This window comes from Colius striatus, chromosome 15 (genome assembly GCF_028858725.1).
Source record: "Colius striatus isolate bColStr4 chromosome 15, bColStr4.1.hap1, whole genome shotgun sequence".
NCBI lineage: Eukaryota > Metazoa > Chordata > Aves > Coliiformes > Coliidae > Colius > Colius striatus.
In genome coordinates this window covers 18,180,906-18,201,249 of record NC_084773.1, presented here as the reverse complement: position 1 = coordinate 18,201,249, position 20,344 = coordinate 18,180,906, and the positions used below count along the sequence as shown (strand labels likewise).

The following is a 20,344-nucleotide window of genomic DNA, read 5'->3' as shown; positions in this document are numbered from 1 at the left end:
GGCAGCCCTATCCCTGCACCACTACCACAGCAGGGCCCTGGCTCATCACACCCATACCGGTGTGTATGTTTTTTTGTTTAAATCATTACAAATGTAAATGATCCCTCTCAGTTACAAAAGCCTGTGTGAACTGGCATCTTTAAAGGAAACTCTGAAAGAGCTCCTGGCACAAGGCTTCTTCAAATATTTGGAAGCTTTGCTAAGTCTCCTGAAACAAAGGCAGGCACAACCTCCTGCTCCTCCACCACCCTCCCTCCCTCCCTGGAAGCCAAGTACACACAGAGAGGCCCTCACTGCTTGAACACCAACTGGGAGATGAGGGGTGGCAAAGGATGGAGAAGCCACAGTGGCCCTGCTGCAGCCCATCTCCTGACTGCCCTGCTCACACAGTGCTGTAGAGCAGCATCTTACGAATGATCATCCTCTCTCCAGCACCTGTTTCCCACTTGATATTCATGTTTTTGCCCTGCTGCAGTGACCTAAACTTTTTATTTTTACCCTTATTATTCCACACAGCCTCTCTCAGGGAGCTCATCCTGCCTGGGGACCATGAGCTGTAGTCGTGTGCTGCCCTCTGCTCAGGCTGAGCTGCTCGTGGCCAAGCACTCATGCTGAAAGGATGCCCCAGCCATTTGGCCAGCACATCACCCAGCTGAATTGGGCCAGATGGAAGTGGAATGAATGGTTAAATAAATGCAGTGGCTGCCTGTACACAATGTGATAGCACTTCCAAAACAATGAAACATATTATTTCGGATTTGATATCTGCTATCAATTGAGATTGAAGGTATTGATCCGGGCTGATTGCTGGGGACAATCAGAAAGTGGGAGGGTAATTGACTGTCATGTCCCTCATTGATTGAGCAGGCGGCTCCCAGCAGCCAACATTATTTTCAAGCACTTTGCAGCATCCCCTCTAACAAAGAAACATGGTCTTTAAGTAGCAAAGTGACTTACATGTGCTGCCATTTAGAGGGTGGGTGAGGCCGTTCCTAGCCAACGTGTCATTGCCTTAACCAAACTGAAAGGTTGTCAGCAGGAGAGTGCCAGGGAAGGAGAGTGTGGATTTCTGTTTGCACGTCTGTCGCTGTGATGGTTCCACAGGACCATCTCACTCCCTGCTGCTCGGCTGCAGCAGATATTAAAAGAGGGCCTTGGAGACAAGGAAGGCACGGCACATGGGCCATGTGCCAGGAGAGCGTGACCTCCTCTCTCTAGGTTGTTTGAGATGTTAAAGCAACAAATATTTTATACCATGTGTCTCACCAGGGCTCACTAGCAGCTGATCCAGGAAAACTGTCGGGGGAGAGGAGTAAACTGGGAAACATCCCAAGTTGCTGCAATCAAATCCACAAAAAAGCTCATATAAAAATTTTACATATAATCAGAAGGATGGAAAAACTACCTTATTCCCTGCTGTGCACTTCAGATTAGTGCAGTCAAACATTATTCAAACCTAATACGTAGGGCAACCACGAAACATCTTCCTGTACTTACTAGGAACAGGCAGATAAAATGGCTCTTCTCCTAGAGGACATGTATCTGCTGTTGGTTTTTAATAATCTGCTGTATGTGGTGCTGGTTTTTAATGATGTGTGCTACCTGACATTGCTGCTCCTCACCTGCAAGCTCTTCAGGTAGGGACTGCTCCCTTTGAAGAGAGGTCCAGTGAAATGAACAGGATTTAGTCCTTCAATGAGATTCTTGTGCCTAAAGACCTCAGTGAACCTGACTGTGGAGTGGGTTCAGGGATAAAGGTCCAGATTTTGACTCCACAAAACATACAGCCTTGGGGCATCTCATCTTCTCCAGTTGTGAGGCAGAGGGATGTCTCAGCTGCTGCTTGTCCTACATGTGCTGTGCAGCATCTTCAGGGATGCTTTCTCCATAAACCCAAGCCCCAGAGAAGCCCAAGCTCTGAAGCAGGACTGGGTGGGAGCATTTCTAACCAGCAGTGACTGGCCCAGTACAAATGCCAGGTATTGCTGTGCTCTCGTGCTCGCTTTGCTCCAGCAGTACAGCCAGATGTGCATGGCATGGGGACCGCTGAGGTTCGTATCACAAAAGCAGCACTTTGCTGGTCCATAACATTCAGCTCACGTGTCTCCCACCACAGCCCAGCACAGTGCAGGTGTCCAAGCCCATCCCAGAACTGGTTGCTTTTCAGTTGTGGCTAAAGCAAAGCAGGCTGCAGAGCAGGGAGTTACCATACATGCAGGTTTTTCCAGACATTTTCCACCTGATCGTTTTGTACAGGCAGATTTGGAGGCTTTTGTGTGTTTGTCTCAGATTTCCCAATGTCTGGCAGCCCGTTGGGAGCTGCCAGATGTCCAGAGGCACTGACCTCACCCACTGAGCATGCACAAGCTCTTCCATGGCAGGCTCAGACCAATTTCAGTGCCTCCAGCACCACAGGGACAGCCATGCTCATGCTATCTGGTCCTTCTAAGAGGATGTTGGAAGCACAAGAGATGCAGCCCAGGAGGTGCCAGGGTTTCTGCCTACACACGTTCCAGCAGCACAGCTGCCTTCGGTCAGTGTGATGCATCCTGAAGTCTTGGTGTGCAGCACTGTGTGTTCAAGTCACTTTAGCAGTGTTTCAGGAGCAATATATTGGTATAAAATTATGTGCAAGAAGAAGCCAATGGTTTTTGTGCACATGCATACTGAGAGATCCACATCAGCACATAGCCTCTGCTCCTCGAGCACTTGCTCTGAGCCTCAAAGTGCTCATAAATGGGACTCAATGGGCCCGAGTTTTTTGTTTCCTTTCCAACTTTCAGATAGTCAGACTCCACTTCACTGAGTTTCAGGCACTTCTCACCCACTGCAGTTGCTAAGCCAAGCCGAGCTGTGCTCCTCGCCTTGGGTTTCAGTCTGTTAAACAGCTCAGCCCAACCCGCTTTTGATTTGCTTTGTCTTGACTTTTTTGGTGCTGCTGGTGAACCGAAACAGCTGTCGCTCGCTCGCGTCTTGAGGCAAGATCTGAGGCTCCAAACTGTCCCAGGGATGGGCGGCAGCCCCGCAGGCACGGCTCGTGAGTCAGCGCTGGGCAGCGAGGGCACCCCAAGAGGTTTCTCATCCCACTCAAGTTTCCTTTCCTGGGAAGTGAGGTGGCTGCGCTGGGGTGCGTGGGCTGAGCAGCCTCCTGGGGAGTCAAACCCAAACCGACCTGACAGAAGAGCAGTAGTCTCAGGTACTCCAGCCAAAAACCTCCTCTCTTGGAGGCTTAAAGTGCTGATTAAACAGAGCTGGCTGGCCTCAGGTCACAGGTGAGGGGCTGGCTCAGTCCGTGGTTAAACGGGAAAGAGAAACAGAAAAAGTGAAGTAACAGATCGGGTCAACAGATCAGTTACTTCAAAGAAAGAGAAATCCTACAAACAGCACCCATGTGCTGCTTAACCTCCCCTCAAATTCTGCTGCAAATCCCAACAGTCCAATGCTGGTGGGTTTATGGAAGTGTAAGACTGGGATCCCTTTGACCCTTTTCTGAGGGCTCCATATGTATGAGTGAAGAGCAATTGCACTCTTCTCTCTGCTGGAGAGAGGATGAAGAAGAAGAGGAAGGTTGGTTGAAGCAGCAGTTCACACTTAAGAGCAACAACATGAAAAAGAATTTAAATGTCACAGCATTAATTTACACCAAAAAAAAACACCCAAGAGATGCATTTCTCCTTAGCAAGTGGATAGATTGCAGGAATAGATTGCAGAGCAGGCAGGGCAAACGCGTGCCACGGCTTAGCCAAACAAGAGTTAAACAACATCAAATCATTCCCCGTGATGGATCATTAAGAATGTGGAGTCTAAATCTGCGGTAAGATTACAGCATCGTGCAGATGTTCCTGTACTGACAGCTTATTTTGCATATTGCACAGTGGATAGGTAATTCCTGGTAGCAAACACACACAGGCAGACTAGTCCGTGCTACGGTGAGTGCTCATTCGGGTGGTTCTACAGGGTGAATTTTGTGGGGTGGAAAGGATTGATCCAAACTGCTGCTTGGGATTGCAGCTGTCTTCAGGGGATATCTACCCATGACCTCTCCACCTTTGCCCAGGCCCTGGTTACAGGAGGGACAGATAAACTGGCAGTGAGATGGGTTAAATAAACAAGAGAGGAGGACTAAGTAAGTAAATTCCCAGGATTTCTTTTCTTCTTTTTTCACATGTATACATTGCAGCAAAATTTAAGGCAACATTCCTCCTGCTAATTAGTGTTTCCACGGCACTGCAAAAACTACAGCTGTAGGAAGAATTCAGGAAAAGTAATCAGCAGCACAATTAAGCAATCTGCCATAATGACAGAACACAACATTACGGGAGAATAATCAGAAACATATATATTTTTCCTTCTTGGTTTTCGTTTCCCACCCAATGATTTGCTTTGGCAGGGTGTATATAAAGCAACACCCGATAGAAATGGCCATATTTATCTGCCACAGCTTGCAGATCTTGCTCCAGTGAGGATGCTCATGTTAATTCTCCCCAATCACTTGTGATTTGTTATTTTTACTATGTTTTTTGAACACTCGATGTCTGATCCGTTTTAATCCTAATTTTGCCACCTCGTCTGCTTCATGTAAATTCCTTTAACTTAAAGGGTCCAACTCCTTTAACTGGAAGGTGTCAGTTCAGACAAGAAAGCCTGGAGATGAGGTCCCTATATCTCTGCCAGCTGTCCCACCCTAGGAAGCAGAGTAGGAGATTGTTCACAGAGTGTTTCTGCAGCCTCCAGTCCTGCTCAGAAGAGGAAAACGCCTACACCTGTGAGCAGGCAACAAGCCTGACCTGCTTCATCTGCCCAAGCTGTTTTCCCAGAGCTCTCCAGGGCTATAAGAGCCCACGAGGAAGGTAAGCTCTTCTTCAAGGAGGTAGTTTAGAGAGGGAAATAAAGCTCCTGAGAAAGGGGCTCCCATACATTTCAGCTTTCTGCCACCTATCTATCATGGCCAGTTGAATGGGAGCCCAGGGAGAGAGGGAAGCTCTTGTGTTGGAGGTAGGTCTACTCTTTGGGGTCTGCTCAGAGAGGTTTATTACCTCCTGAAAGGGGTCTGCCATTAAAAGCTGGGGAAGAAGTAGTTTTGGTAGAACTGGGAGCTATCTGTATGCCCTGGGAGGCTGCAGGGGTTTGTAGTGGGACTAGGTGAGGTTTTTTGGTGTTACTTCCCAGGTAGCTGGGTATTGGCAGTGGAGCATCAGCCCTCCCCTGGGACATGAGAGCACCGTGGAAGGGCCCTGGAGACCTGCTTTTCATGGGTATCAAGGTCTTGTTGCTAGGAGAGGGAGCCTATCATTCTAGGAGGGTGAAGGATGTGGGATTGCTGCTGAAGGTCCCAGGATGCAGTGTTATGCCCCGGTTGTGTTTTCTTCCTCTCATTCACAAAGGGACTTTTTGCTTATTGATATCCCTTATGGAAAGAGTTTATTGGCCCTGGAGATCCTTGCAAGAAGTGGCTCAGGTTTGTAATCTCTGGTGCAAGGGTTTGAATATCTGTGTGGCTGCTAAAAACTGAGCTTCCACCAGAAATAAATTCACAAAGGTCAATATATTTCACTGGTGAACCTTTACAAAAGCAAGGCTAACAGGGATGTGTCTGCAGAACACAAAATCCCAAACCATGGAGGAATGCTGGGTTAATTTTTAAATCTGAGTATCAGCTGAACGTAATGTATACCCCAAATTAATGCAGACAATGCCTAGTCTGGTCTGCAGGCCCTCTGTATTTTTGAATTCTTTTCTACTAAAACTCAATAAAAACATGGGGTTGGAAGGTGCTGCTGGGAATTTGCTTTTTGTTCTGCTTAAGTGCTGTATTTCTCAGCAGTCTTCAAGTTTCTCAGCATGAAGATATTGTTACATTAGAACTACTGTGGGTTTAACACAATTCTCAATTTGCAGGCAAATGGATGTATTGTGTTGGGGCTTATCCACAGAGGACTGTGAAACTACAAATTACAACCCAGCTGCATTCTCTTATCTGCATTTTTTTTTTCCTCCTCTCTTCCCAAGGAGAAACTTGAGTGGGCAAGAGACATAGGCCCAAAGTCAAAAGGGACCTTGACAGTGCTGAAGAACCTGCCTGTGTTTGTGGATGCTGAACTCAGATGGGATGAGGTGGCTGGTGCCTTTTCTGAGCTAGATGGAACCACAGTGTTTTCCATTAGCAGAGATTGTGATGCCTCTGGATTTAGTGTTTTTGTGATTGCTTGGCAACTTGTTTCTGTAATTTTTCATAGAAAACCAAGGCTTCTGAGGTAATAATCAACACATTCACTGACAGTTTCTCCACTAAGGATGAAGAACAGGGCTATCATTTCTCTTGGATTACTAAGTATGTCAGTAAAACAGAGGAACTTTCTCAGCTGTTCTTCATCCTCATTCCACCTCCTCAAAGGGAATGATAAACCACCAACAGGTCCTTCTGGGAGAGGCAGGAGGCCCTTGTATGAGACAAGGCTCTGCCACTTCTTGCTAGCTCTGGACAGGTCTTGCCTACTTTGTCATGGTTATCTGACTGGGGCCAGGTTATGTGCCAGAGCCCTGTGCCTGCAAGCATGGACATCTGCCTTGGAGATGGCTTGGAACAAACCAGGTCCATCTGGGCAGACATCCTACACCACCAATAACCAGGACAAGCTCCTGGTCTCCATTCTTCAAAACAAAGGTTGATATTACCTAGTTTTAGTGCTAACCAGGAACAGAGTGAAAACTCAAAGACCCTGCAGTAACCTTGTTATGTTTATTTGCTTCCTTTCAAATGGCTGTGGATACCTGGGATGCTGACAAATGAGACCTGAACTTGTACATTTAGTTGACCAGGAAATAAATATATCAGAGAGTACTACTTTGGACTCTTTTGTGACATGTGGCTTGCTGGCCAGTTTGTTTGCTGGCTCACTTTAAGCAGCAGAAATGTCCATGTGTTCTGTCAAAGCACTTTACTTGTGACAGGCAAAGTGCTGCCCTGAACTGGAAAACCATTCAGAGCAAATAAATGCATTAGTTCAATGCAGAGTATCTTATATTGGATACACACCACTTCCTAATCACTTTAGTGAACATCTGGATTGCCTTGAAAGGAGACCAGTGCTAGCGTCATCTTCAATTTGGATGTGGGATTCATTTCTGAAGCCTTCTTCCAGAAAAGTGCCTCGTGGATCTTGGTATTATTTAGGTTGAGTCTTACAGGTCTGAGCTGGAGTAAATAACACTAAGGGTTTATTCAGTGCTGAAAGATGACAGAAAGTAGTACACAGGAGCCAGCTGAGTCCCTTTAGTACTTGTAGTCCAAATTATAGAATCATATTAAAGGGTGCAGATGTTACTGAGGAGTGGGGATTTTTCATGTGTCTTTGAAACAAGGTCTGTGCCTCTTAGGGAAGTACCAGGTACAGGTGTGTTCTTGCAGAATAAAGGAGAATAATTAATTGTGACTGTTAACTTGGCATAGAAGAGATGGAAATTAAACCCATTGTGTTGGTAAAAGACATGAAGGAACACACAGCGTGCAGAGACACGGAGTGCTCTGTGTGAGGGAGTACAGGGCAATGAACAAGGTGCCTTCGCACCGCTGCAAATTGAGCTCGGCTGAAGAACAGCAATAACTATTTGCAATGTCTTTTTGTCAACATCTGTTTGTCTTTGAGTTCATGAAAGTGGAACAAATCTCATTAATTTTTTTTTCTCGTGTTGAAATGCTGCACGATTGTTTCTGTTATTTTGGCAGCCAACACAATGCTGGAATGGTTCACCTTCTTTTTCCAAGTTTTTTGAGCTGAGTTGCTCAGATGAGGTTTGTCTCATAAATCATGAGTTTTTTACTTCTGCTGCTAGCCAAATCATAATCCTTATATCATAAGCTTTTTGTTGTTTTGGTGTGATTTTTTTCTTCTTAAAGCTCCAGCTTCTGGAATCATGAGAATGCATGAAAATTGCTACTTCTGCTTTCTGTCATGTGCTTGGTTCTGCTTGAGTTTCTAGCGCTAGCTGTGGAGAAACTTTTGGGTGTCTTCTGAAAGATTTTCAACAGAATTCATTAAATTTCTTTTCTTTTTAATTTTTTCTTTAATACCAGTGAGATGATTTTTGGAAACTATGACTCATTATTTTGAATGTTTAGACTTGGCAACACTGCAGCTCTCTGTGCCGCTCCCCCGTGACCAGGAGCGTTGGAAGAAGCCACGTGGGGCTTGTCCACGGACAAGTTACAGCGCAGAGAGCTGGGGTGTGAATTCCCAGTGCCCTAGTTAGGCTGCACAGCTTGCCCACGTGGATGCACAGTGTGTAGTACCTGCCCTTTGGAAGCATTCTTGGGGCATGCTTCTCTGTGTGTAACGTGTGGCATGTGGTTCAGAGGCTCTAGAGCAGAGAGCAACATGCTCCAGCTCACGAACCAGAGGTAACCTGGCTGTTTTGTGCTTCAAACCACACTTATTAGCCACAGGCACAGCTCTGAGGTGATGCTGCTCTGTGGGTATTGAGCACCTGGCTGTGCTGTGCCATACAGTTGTAGTGGGTGGGATGGCTTCAGGGTGCTCTGAGTGATGCTGAGCCTTCTCAGGTGCCAAGGGCTGGCTTCTCCTCATAGCACCCATCCCCTATATCTCAAGGAGGAGCTGGATGGCTGGTCTGTTTTCTGAGCCTGTTGGAGGGGAGGAGAGTGAGGATCTGTGGCTGTGGAGCTGGCCTAGCTGCTCAGCAGAGGCAAGTGAGCTCAGCAGTACTCAAATGCCATATAGGGAAAGCAGTGACACCTGTGTGACCTCTGAGGGACTTCCCAAGGCTTGGGTGACTTGGTTTAATGCTAAAACTTGCCTGTGGGTTCCCTGTCTCAAAATTGCTATGAGTATGCCTTGGGTCCTTGGAGCCACAGGGATGGGGAAACTCTTGGGTGCCCCGTGAGGAACGCATCAGATGATCTTGTGACAACCTTGAGGGAACAACTTCAAATCCCTTCTGGCTGTCCCCATCAGCAGCAGATAGAAAAGAGAAAATGAGCCATTGGAGTAGACCCGGTAAGGGGGGAAAAAAGTCCCTTAGGAGTAATTGAGCTGTGATCAAGGATGAGTTGTGCATGCTGCAGGGTATTTGCTGTATCCAAGGTCAAGTTCCAGCACCTGGCTAGGAAGAGCAGCTGCTGGGTAACACTCTGAGCTGGCTCTTCTGGCCAGGTGAGTGGGGGAGAAGGAGCTGCTGTGCCATGAGACCCCAGGAAGAGGGGTCTGCCCTGGGGAAACCAGGATGCCACAGGGTCGGAGGGTGGCTGAGAGTGGGCTGAGGTCTCTGCACCTCAGGAAGCTGTAAGGGATTTGTGTGTTTTCCAAGGCAGCAGAGACAGGATGCTGAGGGGTGGGAGAGAGACAGATTTCCTTCTGCTGTGAATAGACGGGGTGGGGGATGGTGGCTCTGATTTAACCCTTGACTACTCCTTTCACCTCTAGAATGAAATGCTGTTTTAAGAAACCATTACAAGAAACTGCAGAAATTAGAAGCACAAAAAGTACAGGGTTGTTGGCACCAGGGTGATGCTGAGAGTTTTAGTAGCCCAGTTCTCTCACCTCCAGGCATGTCTCCCTGGCTCTGGCATTGCTTTTACTTTGAAGTTTGTTTGTTCAGTGGCATTGCTATGACTGAAGTGAACACTGGAGATGTCAAGGAAGAGGCTTATGGGACACTATATTCTGTCAGATAGAAGCAGCTCGTGGGAGACAGCTGCAGATTTGTAACAAATTTTCCTCAGAAGCCTGAAAAGGACAGCATTTCATTTGTGTCTTACGTCAAGGGCGGGGAAGAAACAAACGTAAATCTTAGGAGTAACTCCTGAAACGAATCCCACTCGTGTTCAAGAGTGAAGACTCTTCTGCATCTCCTGCAAAGTCATTAACAGGATGACTTAGAGGAAGGGGAGGAAAACTCAACTGCCATCAGCTGCCACCACCCAATCATAGAATGGTAGGGGTTGGAAGGGACCTTTAGACATCATCTAGCCCAACACCCCTGCAGAAGCAGGGAAGATGCTGTGGAAAACGGAGCTGTCTAAAGACCTTTAGGGTGTATGTAAAGACTTTGGGGAGAGGTACCCATTACAAGGGAGGCCAGGGAAAACAGCGTTGTTTACTGCACCAGTCTCCCAGAGCAGTGGAGAGTCCACATGGCTGAAAGTTGGCAGCAGGGCTGCAGGTGTGGTGAAAGAGAGGTGTTTTCTAAACACACTAAATACTTATTGCTCTAGCCTTTTGTAGATAAAGATCAACTTCGACTTTAAAAGAAATTATAGCAAAAGGGCTTCTATCTGGGAGGATGAATACCTGCTTCCAGGTTGGGCTTTGCAGAAATGAACTTCATAAACAAATTATTTGATGCAATTAACCAAGTCAGAGGGTTGATGGAAATGCGTCTCTGACTGCCACAGTATCGGGGTGGAAGCTGTAATGTGTTAGCCAGGGGAATAAACAGCCAGAAGGTTCTTGGGTGTGAGATTTCCCATTGAAATAAATTCTTCTCTCTGAAAAACCCACAGCAGAAATAACAGCCCCTCTGAAAGCCTGAAATTTTGCTGAGATTCAAAATACAGTCTTTACTCTGCAGATGTTTGATGTGCAAAGATGGCAGAGAGCACTGAGAGCCAAAGCATTTGCAGCAAAACATCCGGTCTCTAGGCTGACCAGGAAAAGAAAGCTTCTGGTAGCTCTGACAGTGTTTCTGCTCTGTGGCTGTGCTAATTTCACTAGGAAGAATTGTCCTTCTACTGATCTTCTACAGTTTTACAAAGTTTGAAGGTTGGAATAGAAAGTGTAGCCTACTTGTCCCTATGGTAAACGTGGCTGTAACAAAACAAAACAACCCCAAACAACTTTAAAAGAAAATTTAAAACAAATCCTTGAATTTGTTGATTAGATTGGACCATCTGTTCAGGTGACATCCTTCCTCTGATGAGCATTGCCCATCCCACCTGCTCCAGCCTCTGAGCCCAGGCTCGAGCCAAAGTTCTTACCCCATCCAATTGCTCCAAGTAGTGCTGTGGTTTGTTTTTCTTTATTAAGGTTGATTGAGACCTGCCTGTTTTTGAGTCTGTCTCCTTTTAATCTGTCCCTACCATCACTGACATTGAGTTTCCTGCCCAGCAGCTCCTTTGGCAAATTAGAGAGAGCCAATGAGACATTGCCAATAAGATTTCAACTGTATAGATTTTGTCCAGAGGAGCCCGAATAAATTAGGTCACGCTGCCATATGTAATCCATGCACTTGAGGTCTGACCTAGCTTCTCTGAAAAGTAGTGGGCAGGGATATGTCTGGAAGCTGTACTGGAGCTACAGCTGAGACAAGTGAATTTGGAAAGAGCTGGAATGGAGCTGTGCCCTTCATTTCTGTGGACTAGTTTCATTTGTACAGGACAAGATTGATGTCTTCCCGTGGGAGCTTTTGCTTTTGGCTGTGCTGGATTGTGTCTCAGCATTGCTAAGAAACCTTGGGGCTGGCCTAGGTAATTATTTTGTGATTAGATGCTGAAATAAGTTAATAATTTTACAAGTTCAGAAGAAAACACATTTATTTCCTCTGAAACTTCCTCACAACAGCTATGCATAACTCTGTCATCTGCTGCATAACATTGGCCTAAGGTCTCACCGTTTCCCACCAAATGACTCTAGCTTCTTGTGGCCCTGGTGATGCAGATTCCCCTGTTTAGGAGGAGGCAGGATGATTCTGCTTAGCTCTTCTGGGCACTTGGATGTCAACCCTGCAAGTGGTGGTGATAGGCCAACGCAGCTACTGCTGGGTCACAATTCATACTCGCAGCACAGAAGAGATTAGTGCACTAACAAGGGAGACTCCTCTTTTGAAAAGAGGCTTTAAATGATGTCAAGAACCACCACAACGATATGGTTTTTACATAAATAATAATTAATTACATGTAAATCAGACTTTTCCCCACCCCTTCCATTAGTACCGTCTTTGCCAAGCTCTCTGTCTTGTTTCTGTCCGCTCACTTTGACTAGTTGAATGGCAGCAGACATCATTTGCAATGCTAACGTCAGATACAGGTCAAAATGGACAAGGAAAACACAACCCAGGGTTTTATCAATGCAATAACAACTGATTCTGTCTTAGAGATGGCAGCATACAGGGGTTTAACCTCTTCACTGCCACATAGCAAGAACCACCAGGAATTTACTTTTCTGGTCTCATCTTCTGCTATTTGTAACTTATTTTCAACCCTTTCCTTCTCCTGGTCACTGCTTTGGATTATGTTTTTTTCCTTCTCTCCCATTTCTGGTGTTTACTGGAGCATCTGGTAGTGTTTATCTCCCAAGACACGGGAGACTGCTGTTTTCGTAGATATGTAGCTGGAGTAAAAGCTTTAATCTTTGTTGATGTTGGACTTTTGGACTAAAAAAGAGTCATAATAGTGGAAAAATTAAGATGAAAATATTTCAGCATAGTACACTTTTGAGATAGCATCAACAGAAAATCCTTCACTGGGAAAGCTGCTCTTAATGTTCTCTCTTTCACAGAAGATGCTTAACTTTTGGGGAGAGGAGAGCAGAGAGCGAAGAGACCGTCTCAGTGAGATGGGGCTGGTTGTTTCACGACAAGCTGAAAACAGGACAAGTCCTGGTGGGGATTTCAGCGTGTGCTCCTCCACAGTGGGGGTTTGAGAAGGCCCAGGAATACCAAGATGTGAGAAACTTGTTTCCATCTCTGCTTGTTTCCAGTACCACCTTCCAGGGAGAGCAGGGAAGGAGCTGGTCTGATCCTCAGCACTCAGAATTGTATGACTCGCCTTCTGAAGCCCTCATGGAGTAAAGGCTGTCCTGGAAGTCAGAGAAGGAAACAATGTTTGAAATCTGGTCTTTTGCTCTAGAGAAGTACATTGGCTTTCCATGGAAGCTTCAAAGATGCTGAGATTGGGTTAATTAGAAGTTGTCAAGATACAGCAAGAAGTGCTGCTGTCATCGAAGAGCTGTAGAAAGCATGACAGAAATCTGGTAGCAAAAGGCAGGTAGGTGTGTTATCTGCAGAAGCAACTGCAGGTCGATGGTGCTTGCACCAAAGACTTTTTTTTTGGCCCTCCCTGGGTAATAAGCACTGTCCCAAACTTGCAGCAAAGCAGCTATGCTGCAAAATCTATCTGGCTGCTGGTTTCATTGCAAGAATATATTCAGTTGCTAATATTGTAAATGCTTCCTGGTAAATTTTAGTAGCAATAGTGTTTTATGTAATTCTGAGATGTTAAGTGAAATGCCTGATTCCAGATCTATACTCCATTTTCCATCCCTGCCCTGCTTCTAGGTAAGGCTTCTCAGGAGAAAACACTGTTTGAAACCCCTCGCTTCAGGAAGGCAGTGAGCCAGTGAAAGGGAGCTTACCCTGCAGCTTTGTTAAGGCAGTTAGGAACCAGGCTAATAAACGTCACCTCACGTCAGCTTGGAGTAAGTCCATGGCTGCCTGTCACACAGCAGCACATCAACCCAGAGACGCACAGTCAGTCTCTTCCCAACCTTTGTACCTCCTTCTGCTAAGCAGGGAACTAGTTCTGGAAAAGACCAGGCCTCCCAAGTCCTGCAAAGCCAATGGTAAAACAGGAATAACCCAAAGAGAGGCGTGGGGTGGCCCCGTGGCACTGAAGCCCTGGAGGGAGAGCAGTTGGCCCCCACACAAATGGCAATGGGGCTTCTGTGCACAAAACTTCACCCAATCTTTTTTTGTCTCTTTTTGCATGCAAAAATGCAGATTCAGCAGCACCAAAATGGTTTGTGCACACATGCCAAACTTGTCATTTATAAAAACTCAAAAAAGCTCTGACAAATGCTGAAGCTGTTAGTTTTGACACTTCTGACATGAAACACTTTGATTTTTCATTTTGAAACTACTTTGTGTTCAAAATGTCCTTTAATTTTATTTTCAAGCAAGGGGGTGTGTGTCTTTTTTTTTTTCCTTATTCCCTCAAAAAAATCAAAATTGAAATGAAATCTTCAGATTGACTCAAAATGAAATTGTTCTTGGATTTTTGGTTTCACTAGGTTTGGGGGTGTTTTTTCTTCGATGTTTGTGTTTGGCTTTGAGTCATTCTCCTTTCCCTCCCCCTCCCCTCAATTTGCCAGTTGGTTTATCAAGAGCTGCAGTGAATATCAGTCCCTTCAAAGGGGCACAGCCAGCACAATAGAATATTTTTTTTGGTGGTTGTCAGTTGCCAAAAAACCAAAAAGGAGCCTTGCTTTTGCTTTCCAGGAGATTGAGTTCATTTTTCGATCTGACTGGGATAAATAATAAACACCATTTTTTTGTTGTTGTTGTTGCTGTGAAGGATTTTGTTACGTTATCTGTTTAAACATTCCGTAATGTTTTAGTAATGTGAATAATGATTATTCCTGTGCTTCTGAGCTCTCCCTCTTGGCTCGGGCGCCGGAGGTTCAGGAGACACCTGGCATTGTTGACAGAGAGATGAACTTGAACACCTCTCACTGTGACAGGGCAAGCCCAAATATTTTGGGAAGAGTCCTTGTTATGTTAGGACAGGGGTTGGTAGCACTGATGCTGGGGACGGGTTTTGCTTCAATACTGAGCTGATTACTGCTGCTTTACTGGAGGAACAGCATGAACTTTGGCAGGCAGGCTGCTGTGAGGAAAAAGGATTGGACTTGGGCATTTCTTGTTTGTAGGATGTGCTGAAGGTCTTCTGAGAGATGTTGAGTCTCAAGGAGGGCCAGGAATAAGAGGCCCTGAAAGATGTTTTTCTGTGAGTGAGGGAGGGGAAAAAATAAAGCTCTTTTGCATGAGAACACAAATGTTTAGTGTAGTCCCTATCTCAGAACAAATACCTGGGAAAGAGCTTGTATTAAAATACCTTTTGAATCATATTTTCCATCTCTAAAGGCATTGTTTGTTTCCCAAATGTAAATCTTCCCTCTTTTATTGGCTTCTTCTCCAGCCCATCTCCTCTCCTGAAGTCAGGCCATGTCTTGGTAGGGCTTTGTACACCTTCATTATTGCACAAGTGTCCAGCTTGTGGTGTTTAATTGGTCATAGACTTTCAACAAGATTGGATATCTTGTGGTGTTTGCCTATTCATGTACAGCATGTCATTATATTCAGGAAGCAACAGGAATTAAATGACATTAATTCCCATGAATATTCATTTCAGAATCTCTACCAAATTCAGGCAGATTCATAGTCCAACACAAATACAACAGCCATTCGTTGCCCCCACAGGAACAAGAACTGTACACTGGCTGCTCTCCCTAGATCGTGCTGTCATCAGGCAGAACCAGCAATTTGTCCTCTTCATAAGCAGCATTCTCACCAGCCCAGCACTGTCCCTCAGGATGGCTACAGGGCAACCCTGTCCTGCCAGGCACCACAGCCTTCTTCCTTTTCTGCTCATCCTCTCAATACAGGCCAGGACATTGCTTTTGCTGACCAGGGAAACAAAGTCAACAACAGCAGAAGGAGGGTTATGAATGTGTTTGCAAAACAGGCACCAAAGTTTGGGATGCTGGGAAAAAAAATTGCACCTTTTGTTTTGAGAGATGATATACACCAGTATTTTATTGAAAAAACTATCTAGGTCTGATTCTGGCCCTGATTTGGGAGGACATAGTTTTATATATTTCCTTTTGTCAGACAAGTCAACTTGAGACTTTGGTTGTGCCACATTACTATCATCTTTTTGTGGGATTTCCCCAGTTGGAGAAAGGATTTGACTAAAGTTGGTGCAAGTGTTGCCAATAGCATTGGATCCAGCCTATAAGCTGGATGTTTATGCCTTTTAAAATTCCCCCTCATGGCCAAATCTACTCTTCCCGTCCTTGAAGTTCTCCCAGTGAAAGAAATGTCTGGCGTTACTCATCTCACATGTGAACAATGGGCAGAACTGCACCTCTGCCTTTTTGAAGGGTATCTATTGCCAGACTGCTCTGATCCTACACACAGTGAGGGATGTAGAGAGCAGCCACTGCTGATTCCTCCAGAGCTGCAGGGTGATGGTACTCACAGGTTCACTTCTGAGTACTACAGTGAGAACATTTGGCTTATCTGAAACAAAGTCAGAAAACCATAAAGCCAGGCTGTGAAAACAGTGTATATTTCTCTTTAATGTCCCCCAACTTTTTGGGCCAGTACATAGTACGTAGCTCTACTTTTCATGCCTGATGTAAAAGGTATAATAATAGCCAAGTACCTGCATGGGCTTTGCACCTACGTGAGAGCATGAAGTGGCCTGGGAAGCAGCCATGCAGCCTGGTGATGTGTTCTGCAAAGCCTCATAAACCGGTGACTAAAGCAGAAAAGACTCCAAGGCCTGGCTCCTGGGACATGGGAGGTGTGGCACTACAGGAGCTTGGAAAACATTCTGACTTTCAAACAAGTAACACCTATAATTACAGAGGCGTCATCACCTTCATATTCTTCTTTTTTTTTTTTAGTTAACAAGCTGTAGTTGTAGCCTGTGCACACCCTTGCCAAAATCTGCCAGGCATTTGCTGCTGGGATGGTTGTGCTGGTGGTGGGAATATCAAGCATCTTTCTCCAGGCACTCGTAAAACAGTCCAGCAGTAAACAATTCAAGTACAATTAGCAGCTACACTGGCGGAGGGGGAGGGAGAAGTCCCACCGCTGGTATTGTCTGTGGACTTAATCATGTTTTACAGAGTTGATGTGCTGGTTTAGATTTGCAAAGCTAAAACCAGGAGACAAAGTTTCCAATAAACGTTTATTCCAGGACAGCACGTAAAACAAGTATTTTCTAGAACACTAAAGGGGGAGGAGGGGGAGTGTTTAAAATATGCTCTTTTCATTAAAAAATGCGGGTTTTTAATAGTAATTTTTAGAAGTTGTTTTGCTAGGTTCATCTCTTTTTTTTTTTTTTTTTCTTTCCGTTAAAGAAACACGAACCAGACCTTAAACAAGAGGCTGGAGGTGGCTGTATGTGTTCCTGAAGCCAGTGGGCACCCTCCCTGCCCCGCTGGCAAGGCTGGCTTGACCGAGCGGCCGCTTCCCGGCGCCGACACCACAGCACTGCGCAAACATCACCTTGGCAAATATTTATTTGCAGCGATTCCCCCCCCTCCCCCGCTTAATTATTTAAAACATAATGAATGAGGCGTAAGTACCTGCCATTACCCTCATCTCAGGTGCTAATTGCCGGCGGAGCGGCCCATGGGCCGCTTCAGCCGAGAGATGGCGCCGCGGGCCCGGCGCTGCAGCCCGCGCGGCCTCGGGTGCGAGGGGGACGGGGACGGGCCCGGCGCTGCTGCCCGTGCGGGTGCGGGGAGGACACGGGCCCAGCCCTGCACCCGCACGGCCTCGGGTGCGGGAGGGGACGGGGACAGGCCCGGCGCGGCTCCACCGCGGCGGCGGGTCGGATCGCCGCCTGCTGCAGCTTCTGGCCATGTTTAAAGCCGGCTCCCCCCCAGCCCGCCGCCGGCCCGGGAGCTTTGTGTCCGTCCTGAGGGAATTCAAAGGCGATCGCCAAAAAAACAAAGGAGGGCAAAGCAAATTGGGTCCTGGAGGGTCCCCGCGGGCAGAAGGGGAAAAAAAAAATAGGGTTTTTTTCCCGGCCCAGGTCTGTGTCTCAGAAACTCTGCGGCTGCCTCACTGACTCCCGGTCCCGGGCAGGGACGGTGGCAGCTCCGCGGGCCCTCGCCGCCGGCAGATCCCGGGTGCTCCCGGGCCGCCGAGCCCGTGACTCCGGCTGAGGGCAGGATGCTGGCCGGCGGAGCCCCGCTCCCCCCCGCGCAACATCCGCGGTGTCCGGCCGCCGCCAAGGGAGCTCCCGCGGTCGCTGGTTGCTCCTTATCCGGGCCGAGGCCGCCGGTGATGTTAAACTTTCCGGTGCCGAGGGTCTGAGGGGAGTCTGGGGCCGGGCGCTCCCGGCTCTCGCCCTCACTCGGCCTCTCTCCCGCGGGCGCTGCCACCGGTCCCTCCGCGGGAGCCCCGGCGGCGCGACCGGGAGCGCTGCCGCTCCGCGCACTCCTCGGGATGGGGACCCGCAGCCCGGACCGCAGCCTGCGCCGGGGCAGCTCCCCGCGGAGCGGCACCACGCTCGGCCCGGTCGCTGTGTCTCCGCGGCCGGTGCGCGCCGCTGCGCGCCCGCGCAGTGTTTCTGAGCACTGTTTGCGCCAACAGAGGCGTGCGCTGCGAAGAGGAGCGCTGGCAGCGCCCGCCTCGCCGCTCCGCGCAGGTAAGGCGGGCTCCGCGGGCATCCGCGGAAGGCCCTGCAAGGTCTCCCGCGGTCTCAGCTGCGCGGGCCTGACATCCCCTTGCCCCCCGGCACGCCGCGGGGAGCGACTGCGGAAAAGTTGCTCGCGGGGCGCGGCGCTGCCCTCCGCCGACGGGGCGGCCCCGGCCCGCCCGGCCGCCCCCGCGCTGAACTCTCCTCGGCGGCGCGCAAGGACGCGCAGCGCTCCGCGGCGCGCTCCGCCGCTACTTCAGCTTCCCCGCGGGCCTGCCCCGCCCCCTCCGGTTGTCCTCCGCGGAGCTCCGCGCCGGCGGAGCTTCCACCCCTCGCCTCCTCCCTCCACTCTGCGCTCACCCCCCCGCGCCCCGGCTTTTATTATTTTTTTTATTATTATTTTTCCCTTGCACCGAGCCTTGTTTACCCAGCAGGTGGATGTGACGTCAGAGACTGACAACAGCAAAAAATAACAACATCTCCCTCCGCGGGGGTGTCGCGGGCCGCCCCCGGCCCGCCCGCGCGGGCGGCGGCGCGGGGCTGCGCGGGGCGGGGAGGGGGCGCGGACGGCGGCGCGGGGCGGGGGCGCGGTGGGGCGGCGTGCGGGGCCCCGCGGGCGCGGCGCCGAGCGGAGGGCTCTATTGTTATTTACCGAGCGGCGGAGCACGCCGCCGCGCCGCCCGGGCTCGGCGTGCCGGAGGGACGGGAGGGAGGGACGGGACGGAGAGGCAGCCCGCGCCGCTCCGCGCCGCCGCCCGCCCGCGCCGGGGCCGCGCCGTGCTGGGCAGCGGCAGGCCGAGTCCTGCGGGTGAGTCCGGCGCCCCCCGACACTTTCCCCGGTTCTCCGGGGCTGTTGCACTTTTCCCCCCGCCGGCCCCACGTGCCCGGCCCCCCCTTCCGAACGCCGCCGGCGTGGTAGCGATGGGGCGGGGGGTTGGCGCGGCGGTGCGCGGATGCGGACCCCCTCTCTCCGGGCTGCGGAACGATCCGCACCCCCTACCCGCCCACTTTGGAAACTTCCCCCCCCCCCCCCCGCCGCCCCGCTCTGCGCGCACCCTCCGCGGAGAGTGGGATGCGGCGCCTCCTGCCCCCCCACCCACCCTTCTCTCCCCCTCCCCCGCTTTCCTCGTGTTTTCCGCCGGGTCCTTCTTCGCTGCCGCGCAAGGGGCGCGCACGCCCCAACTTCAGCACTCGGAGCAAGAAGTTGCGGCGGGGCCGCGCCCCCCCCACCCTCCGCACCGAGCCCGGCTGCCCCGTTTTCCCCTTTCCCCCAAGCACCTGTTGCGGCTTTCCGCTCGCGCAGTCCCTTCCGCAGACGCGGAGCTCCGCGCCGCGCATCCTCCCCCACCCCGGGTCCCTGGGGCTCGCTGCGCCCATCCCCCCCCCCCTTTTTCTTTTTTTTTTGGGAGGCGAAGTGTTTGAATAAACATCCGCGCCTCCCCAGCCCAGCGCAACTTCCCGCTGCGCGGGTGCGGACCACGCATCTCTCACTGCCCTCCCCCCCCCAACCCCTCCGCGCAGAGTCGCGGTGCGGTGCCTCGGGACTGAGCCGCGGCTCTCTGCGCGCCGCGGAGCCAGCCGCTGGTGCCCGGTAAGTAGGGACGCGCTGCGCCCCTCGCACCTGCCGCCCCGCGGAGCTCCGCGCATCCCGCCTCCTCCGGGCAGCGGGAGCTGCGCGCTGCAGGCGGCGTCCGAGCGGCGTGTCCGCACCTCTCTCCTCCCCCACCCCCCGCCCCGTTTTTTTTTTTTGGGGAGGGGGTTGTTTTTTCCCCCCCACCCCTCCCCCTGAAAAAAGCCAAGGAGCGGAGCCGGGCGGCGGGGCGCGGGCAGGGTCTGCGCGGGGCGCGGCGCGGCGCGTCCCCCTCCCCACCGCCGCCCAACTATTAATTATCCGGCAGCCCCGGCGCGGAGAGCATCGCCGGGTTGGCTGCGGAGCGCCTCGATGTTAGCGAGTCTTCTTCTGCCACTTCGCTGTAATGATTTTAATTGCGTGTTTTTTACTTTGAGTGAACTAAAGCGAGTGAGATTACTTCTGGTTTTGTTTGTTGGGTTGTGGTTTTTTTCCCTTTTCCTTTCCCCCCCGATTTCCCCCCAAGGCTGGCAACAGCAGTGCTCAGCCCTCCCGTCCCTCCCCGGGGTCTCTGCCGCCTGCGAGCGCTCCCAGAGCCGCTTCTT

At 49.8% G+C, this 20,344-nt stretch overlaps 1 protein-coding gene across 5 annotated transcripts in view; it reads left to right on the top strand.

Moving 5' to 3' along the window:
* Window positions 1-20,344, top strand: part of FOXP1 (forkhead box P1) — a 410,233-nt gene that overhangs the window by 8,408 nt on the left and 381,481 nt on the right. Inside the window, exon 1 of one of the 5 annotated variants that reach the window (XM_062008069.1) lies at window positions 18,959-18,977. The exons of the other annotated variants lie outside the window; for them this stretch is intronic. The gene's annotated coding sequence lies outside the window, so the exon portion shown is untranslated. Of the gene's footprint in view, window positions 1-18,958; window positions 18,978-20,344 lie in introns of those variants that run through there. 5 annotated transcript variants of the gene reach the window in all.